This window comes from Nicotiana attenuata, unplaced genomic scaffold (assembly GCF_001879085.1).
Source record: "Nicotiana attenuata strain UT unplaced genomic scaffold, NIATTr2, whole genome shotgun sequence".
Lineage (NCBI taxonomy): Eukaryota > Viridiplantae > Streptophyta > Magnoliopsida > Solanales > Solanaceae > Nicotiana > Nicotiana attenuata.
In genome coordinates, this window is record NW_017670806.1 from 349,958 (window position 1) to 358,239 (window position 8,282).

The following is an 8,282-nucleotide window of genomic DNA, read 5'->3' on the forward strand; positions in this document are numbered from 1 at the left end:
AACAAGACAGGAGCATCCCAAGGTGACACACTAGGCCGAATGAAGCCCTTATCAAGCAATTCCTGTAACTGTTCCTTCAACTCTTCAACTCAGGAAGGGCCATATGATATGGAGGAATAGAGATGGGCTGAGTGCCCGGCAACAAATAAATACCAAAGTCGTTATCTCTGTCGGGCGGCATGCCCGGAAGATCAACTGGGAAAACATCAAGGAAATCCCTCACTAATGGGACTGACTCAATTTGGGTATCAAACTGACTTCTCTCACATAAGATAGATACGCGTCACACCCCTTCTCAACCATTCGTTGAGCCTTACGAAATGAAATAACTCTGCTAGGAGTGAAATCTAAGGTACCTCTCCACTCTAACCGCGGTAAGCCTGGCATAGCCAGCGTCACGGCCTTGGCGTAACAATTAAGAGTAGCATAATGGAGAGAAAACCGGTCTATGCCCAAGATAATATCAAAATCTACCATACTGAGCAAGAATAAATCGGCTCTGGTCTCAAAACCACTAATAACAACCAAATACGATCGATACACATGGTCAACAATAATAGAATCTCCCACAATTGTAGAAACATAAACATGAGAGCTCATAGAATCACGGGATACACCCACCATATGGAGCAAAATAAGATGACACATAGGAATAAGTGGAGCCTGAATCAAATAAAACCAATGCATCTCTATGACAGACCGGAACGATACCTGTAATGACAGAGTCGGAAGAAACTGCCTCTGTACGAGAAGGAAGGGCATAGTATCTGGCGTGGCCTCCCCCTCTAGGGCGACCTCTACCTCCCCGACCTCCACCTCGAGCTGTCTGAGTATTAGCTGGTGCTGGAATCATGGCCCGAGGACCCAGTGGAGCACGCAGTGCCTGAGAAGTCTGTGGAGGTACATCCCTCCTAAGTCTGGGGCAATCCCTCACCATATGGCGAGTGTCGCCGCACTCAAAACAAGCTCTGGGAAGACGTGGCTGATGTGGCTGGCTCGGGCCAGGTCTGATGGACTGACCGCTAAGATTACCCCGTGCAGGACGCACACTAGATACTAGAGGTGCATAATAAGGCTCTTGGGCCTAGAGGAGCCGGAATACCACTGGCGGCTGGAAGAGCTGAATGAACATTCCCTCCACTCTACTCCCTCTCCCGAGCAAGCATGCCCTCCACTCTCCTAGCAATACTCACAACCTGCTAGTACGAGATATCCATCTCTAACTCCTGATCCATGCTAGACCTGATGCTGGGATGCAGCCCCTCAATAAACCGACGGACCCTCTCTCGAACTATAGAAACCAAGGCCGGTGCATGTCGAGCCAAATCACTAAAACGAACTGCATACTCTGATACACTCATAGCACCCTGGCACAACTGCTCAAACTCAGCGTGCCATGTATCTCTAAGGCTCTAAGGAACATACTCTCTCAAAAACATGTCCGAGAATTGAGTCCATGTAAGATAAGCTACCTCACCCGAACTGTCCAACTCATAAGCATGCCACCACTGATAGGCTACTCCCTAAGCAGAAATACTGTGAAAGAAACCCCACTCGACTCTGCTATGCCCATAGTGCGGAGGATACGGTGGCATTCCTCCAGAAATCCCTGAGCATCCTCTGACGCTAGGCCACTAAAAGTAGGAGGGTGGTACTTCTTGTACCTCTCGAGCCTACGCTGCTCCTCCTCTGAAATTGTTGCCCTACCTTCGGGCTGAACTGGGGCTACAGGTGGCACCGGTATAACCTCTGGAATATGATCAACCTGAACCCGTTGCTCTAGGGTGTGGGCGGCGGGAGTCTGTGTTCCTCCCTCGGCCTGAGATGTGGCTGGAGCAAGGGGAATCAACCCTACCTGAGCTAGAGTACCGAACATGCTCAGAAACTATGCAAGGGTCTCCTGAAGAGCTGGTGTAGTAGTAGTAGGCATCTCAGGTGTCTGCGCTCCGACTAGAGCTACTGGTGTCTCCTCTGTAGCAGCTCACTCGGGTGCTCTGGCTGCACCACCTAGGCGTCCTCGGCCTCTACCCCGACCTCGGCCTCTAGCAGCTCTAGGAGGGGCCGCGAGTGCCTGGTCATCTCCGGTTGCACGTGTCCTCACCATCTGTGAGAGAATAGAAGACAGAAGTTTAGAATTTCGAAGTCAATAATTTCGCACGACAAGGAATCAAAGAAGTGAAATTGTTCCTAACAGTTCCATAGCCTCCCGAAGATAAGTACAGACGTCTCCATACCGATCCGCGAGACTCTAATAAACCGGCTTGTGACTGTAATGACCCAGCTGGTCGTTTTAAGAATTTACGCCTCGATCCCCTATTAACTGCATTCCCTGTGTTTGTTTTTGCTATTGTGAGTTGCCGGGAGGATTTATTTGGAGTTTCGAAAAGTTTTGGGACACTTAGTCCCTAAATGAGAGTTTAAGTTTTAGAATTTGGACCGTAGTCGGAACAGTATGAAGACAACCTTAAAATGGAATTCCGTTGGTTCTGTTAGATCCTTTGGGTGATTTCGGGTTTAGGAGCCTGTTCGGATTATGTTTTGGAGGTCCGTAGTTTAATTAGGCTTGAAATGCCGAAAGTTGAATTTTTGAAGTTTCCGGTTCGATAGTGAGATTTTGATATCGGGGTCGGAATGGAATTGCAAGAGTTGGAAGAGCTCTGTAGTGTTGAATGTGATGTGTGTGCAAAATTTCAGGTCATTCGGACGAGGTTTGATAGGCTTTTTGATCGAAAGCGTAAATTGAGAGTTTTAAAGTTCTTAGACTTGAATCCAAAGTTAATTGGTTGATTCGATGTTGTTTGAGGTGTTTTGAAGATTTTTATAAGTTTGGATTGTGGTATTTGACTTGTTCATGGTTTTGGTTGAGGTCCTAGGGGCCTCGGGTTGATTTTGGTTGGTTGACGGAAAGCTAGGAATTTGGAGTTGCAACTGAAGTTTATGGCTGCTGTCATAACCGCATCTGCGGTTGAGAGGCCACAGATGCAACTCCCGCAGATGCAGAATCAAGCTGCAGAAGCGGCTAAGAGGTGAGTCGCGAGGAGCCGCAGAAGCGGATGCCTGGACGCATCTGCGATGGCGCAGGTGCGATCCCAGGCCTTTACATAAGAACCGCAGATGCGGTGGGTTAGACCGCAAAAGCGGGTAATAGACCGTAGGTGCAAAATCCCTGGGTCAGAAAGTAAATAAGGTTTCCTTCGCGAATTTTTGCTAAGTTCTCCATTTTTTAAGACGGGAAGTGAGCTAGGACAGTGAATTTCAAGGGGAAATCGGAGGTTTTTTCAGTTAGGCGAGCTACCTAAGCTTCAATACGTGAGTTTATGATCATTTTTCCATTGTCAAATCGTGGTATTAGTGGAAATTAAGGAAGAAAATTGATGGATTAAGGCTTGATATTGGAGAGCTTTGAGTGGAGATTTGAGGGACCAATTGAGGTCCGATTTTGCTAATTTTGGTATGCATGAACTCGTGAGAGTGTGAGGATTCTGAATTTGAAAATTTTACCCAATTCCGAGACGTGGGCCTAGGGGGCATTTTGGTCATTTTTCCTAATTTCGTGTATTAGCTTAGAATTAATTAGTGGAATCAGTTACTTGAAGTTTTGTTTACATTATGCAATTGATTTGAATAGATTTGGGCCATTTGGAGTCGAGTACTCGTGGCAAGAGCATGGTTTCGATTGATTTTGAGCCGGTTCGAGGTAAGTGGCTTGCCTAACCTTGTGTGGGGGAAACTCCCTTTTGGATTTGGTATTGTTGATATTTGAAATGCCTTATACGTGAGGTGACAATTGGGTACTTGTGCTAATTGTTGAAAATCCTATTTTCATTTAGTAACTCTAATTGTGTTTCCTTTCCTGCTTATACTATTTGCAATTTAAGCCTGCTGTTAGCTTAGGGAAGAATGTCTAATTGCCTTAATTGCTTTATTTGTCCAAACTGCCTTAATTGGATTATGTGTGGCATGCTAGGTTAGAAATACCTATTTTTACCTTGGTATGAAATTTGAACTGAATTGAGTACTCTTCGTGTTGCTGCTGTGTGTTTACTTTGGGACTACGGGACGGTATTCCGGGAGATCCCCCCTGCTTGTTTACTTTGGGACTACGGAATTGCATTCCGGGAGATCCCCTGCACCTATACTGATTTGGACTGTAGTGCGGGATACTAAGAGATCCCCATCACGTATATTGAGGATACTAAGAGATCTTTGGGATATTGAGAGATCCCCAGCATATATATTGAGGATACTAAGAGATCCTCGGGATACTGAGAGATCCCCAGCACACATATTAAGGATACTAAGAGATCATCGGGATACTGAGAGATCCCCGGTTGTTATCTCTGCGTTGAGCTGTATTCCTTTCCGTGATTATTTTGTCTCTATTATAGCTGTTGCTGTTCTTTCTATCATGTGTTTCTTCTTACTGTTGCACTTAATTATACTATATTATTCTATACTGTTATACCTTATATTTCATTTAACCTCAGTAGGGCCCTGACTTTCCTCGTCACTACCCAACCGAGGTTAGGCTTGGCACTTACTGAGTACCGCTGTGGTGTACTCATGCCCTATCTGCACATGTTTTTCATGTACAGATCCAAGTACTCCCACTCAATCTTATCACCCTTGAGGTGAGGCGCTTTTGTAGAGACTTCAAGCTTTATCTGCTTCGTCCGCAGACCGTGGAGTCCCTTTCTATTCTCTATACTAGTTTAGCCCTTCTGTATTTTCCTTGTTGATAGACATTTCTGGAGTTAGAGATTTTTTTATGTATCTCTTAGCTTGTGATTCATGGGATTCCGGGTTTTGGTAATTGTTCAGTTTTTGAGATCTTGTATTGGTATATGCCGGGCGACATCTTAAACACTTCTACATTTGTTTATGTTCAGCTTTTATTAGTTTCCCGCATTTTATCCCCTTTTCCATAATTGTTAGGCTTACCTAGTCGTAGAGACTAGGTGCCGTCATGACAGTTCATGGTGGGCGAACTTGGGTCGTGACAAGCTGTATCAGAGCTCTAGGTTTATAGGAGTCATAAATCACAAGCCGGTTTATTAGAGTCTCGCGGATCGGTACAGAGACGTTTGTACTTATCTACGAGAGGCTATGTAACTGTTAGGAAAGTTCCACTTCATTTGATTTCCTTGTTGTGCGAGATTTTGATATCACAATTCTAAACTTCTGTCTTGTATTCTCTTACAGATGGTGAGGACACGTGCTACCCAAGATGATCAGGCACCCGCGCCCCCTACTGGAGCCGTCAGAGGCTAGGGCCGGGGTAGAGTCCGAGAATGCGCACGTGGTGCAGCCAGAGCACCCGCACGAGCTGCCACCGAGGTGCCACCAGCAGTTCCAGCCGGAGTCAAGACACCTGATACGCCTACTGCTACTACTACTCCAGCGCTCCAGGAGACTCTGGTGTAGTTTATGACTATGTACACCACTCTAGCTCAGGCAGGGTTGCTTCCCCTTGCTGCAGCTACATCCCAGGCTGGGGGAGGAGCACAGACTCCCGCCGCCCGCACTTCTGAGCAGCGAGTGTATGTTGATCAGGTCCCAGAGATTATTCCTGTACAACCGGTAGCCCCAGATCAACCCGAGGAGAGGGCAGTAGCTTCAGAGGAGGAGCAGAAGAGGCTTGAGAGGTTCACGAAGTATCAGCTTCCTATATTCAGCGGACTAGCCTCAGATGATGCTCTTGGATTTCTAGAGGAGTGCTACCGTATCCTCCGTACCATGGGTATATCAAGATCGAGCGGGGTTTCCTTCACTACCTTCCAGCTTCGAGGTGCCGCCTATCAGTGGTGGCGTGCTTATGAGTTAGACAGTCCGGATGAGGCAGCTTCCCTGACTTGGGCTCAATTTTCAGATATGTTCACGAGAGAGTACATTCCCCAGAGTCTCAGGGATGCTTGTCGCGCAGAGTTTGAGCATTTGCGCCAGGGTACTATGACTGTCTCGGAGTATGCTTTCCATTTCACCGACTTGGCTAGACATGCACCAGCTTTGGTTTCTACTGTTCGCGAGAAGGTTCGCCGGTTTATTGAGGAGCTTATTCCCAGCATCAGGTCTAGCATGGCTCGTGAGTTGGAGATGGATATTTCTTATCAACAGGTGGTGAGCATTGCTAGGAGGATTAAGGGTATACATGCTAGGGATAGAGAGGAGAGGGAGGCCAAGAGGTCTCGAGAGTCGGGCCATTATTCTGGTGCCCATGCCTCAGCTTCAGCTCGTCGTGGTAGGGGCTATATGAGTTTCCCTGTTCATTCAGCTCTTCCAGCAGCCAGTGGTATTCCAACTCCTCCTAGACCTTAGGAGCCTTATTATGCCCCTCCAGTATCTAGTGCGCCTCCTGCGCGGGGTGCTTCCAGCGGTCAGTCTAGAAGACTTGGCCTGAGCCAGTCACAGCCGCCATGTCCTCCCAGAGCTTGTTTTGAGTGTGGTGACTCACGCTATGTGGTGAGGGATCGCCCTAGACTTGGGAGGACTGCACCTCCATAGACTTCTCAGCTACAGCGCGCCCCGTAGAGTTCTCAAGCTATGATCACGGCACCAGTTGCTACCCCACCTGCTCAGCCAACTAGGGGTGGAGGTCGGGGAGGTAGAGGTTGCCCTCGAGAGTGAGGACAGGCCAGATACTATGCCCTTCGTGCCCGTACTGAGGTTGTCGCCTCTAATTCTATCATCACAGGTACAATCCTGGTATGTCATAGAGATGCATCGGTTCTATTCGATCCAGGCTCCACTTATTCTTATGTGTCCTCTTATTTTGCCCCGTATTGGGGCGTATCTTGGGATTCTTTGAGTTCTCTTGTTTATGTTTCTACTCCTGTTGGAGATTCTCTTGTTGTGTACCGTGTTTATCGATCGTTTTTGATTACTCTTAGTGGTTTTGAGACCATAGCTGATTTGTTAATGCTCAGCATGGTAGACTTTGGTGTTATTCTGGGCATGGACTGGTTGTCGCCCCATTATGCTATTCTTGATTGTCACTCGAAAACCGTGACGCTGGCTATGCCAGGCGTACCATGGGTAAAGTGGAGGGGTACCTTAGTTCATACTTCCAGTAGAGTTATTTCATTCCTTAAGGCTTAGTGTATGGTTGAAAAAGGGTGTGACGTGTATCTAGCTTATGTGAGAGATGTCAGTATTGATACACCTACAGTTGATTCAGTCCCAGTAGTACGGGATTTCTCTGATGTGTTTCCAGCTGACCTTGCGGGCATGCCGCCCGATAGAGGTATTAATTTTGGCATTGATCTGTTGCCGAGCACTCAGCCCATTTCTGTTCCTCCGTGCCGTATGGCTCCTCCTGAGTTGAAGGAGTTGAAGGAGCAATTAAAGGAATTGCTTGATAAGGGTTTCATTCGGCCCAGTGTATCACCTTGGGGTGCTCCTGTCTTGTTTGCGAAGAAAAAGGATGGTTCTATGCGTATGTGTATTGATTATCGCCAGTTGAACAAGGTTAGAGTGAAGAACGTTATCCTTTGCCTCGCATTGATGACTTGTTTGATCATTTACAGGGTGCTCGTGTGTTTTAGAAGATTGACTTGCGTGCAGGCTATCATAAGTTGAAGATTCGGGAGCCAGATATCCCAAAGACTGCCTTCAGGACTCGGTATGGTCATTACGAGTTCCTTGTTATGTCATTTGGGCTGACCAATGCCCCAGTAGCCTTCATGTATTTGATACACAGTGTATTCCGGCCATATCTTGATTCATTCGTCATTGTCTTTATTGACGACATTCTGGTATATTCCCGGAGTCGGGAAGATCATGAGCAACACCTGAGGACAGTGCTCCAAACTTTGAGAGAGAAGAAAATATATGCTAAGTTTCTCTAAATGAGAGTTTTGGTTGGATTCCATGGCATTCTTGGGTCACGTGGTTTCGAGTGAGGGTATTCAGGTGGATCCGAAGAACGTGGAGGCAGTGTCGAGTTGGCGCAGACCATCCTCAATGATAACTAGGAATTTTGACGCATTTTATACTCCTTCTTGCTTATGCTTTGATTAAATATTCATACAAAATAGTCCCAAAAGGCTCACAAGTTGTGCTTGATTACAGGTTTGATCAACAAAGTAAAAAATGTCAAAGATCGGCTCAAAAGGAGTGAAACTTGAACAAGTACCAAAAACAAGGCAAGCTCATGCAGAACAGGCCTAGTGCGGCCGCACACCACTTTAGGCGGTCCGCACTGGGAGATTCAGAGAGTTGAATTTTCAGGCTTCAAGGCAGTGCGGCCGCACACCATTTTGTGTGGTCCGCATTAAAGGCAACGC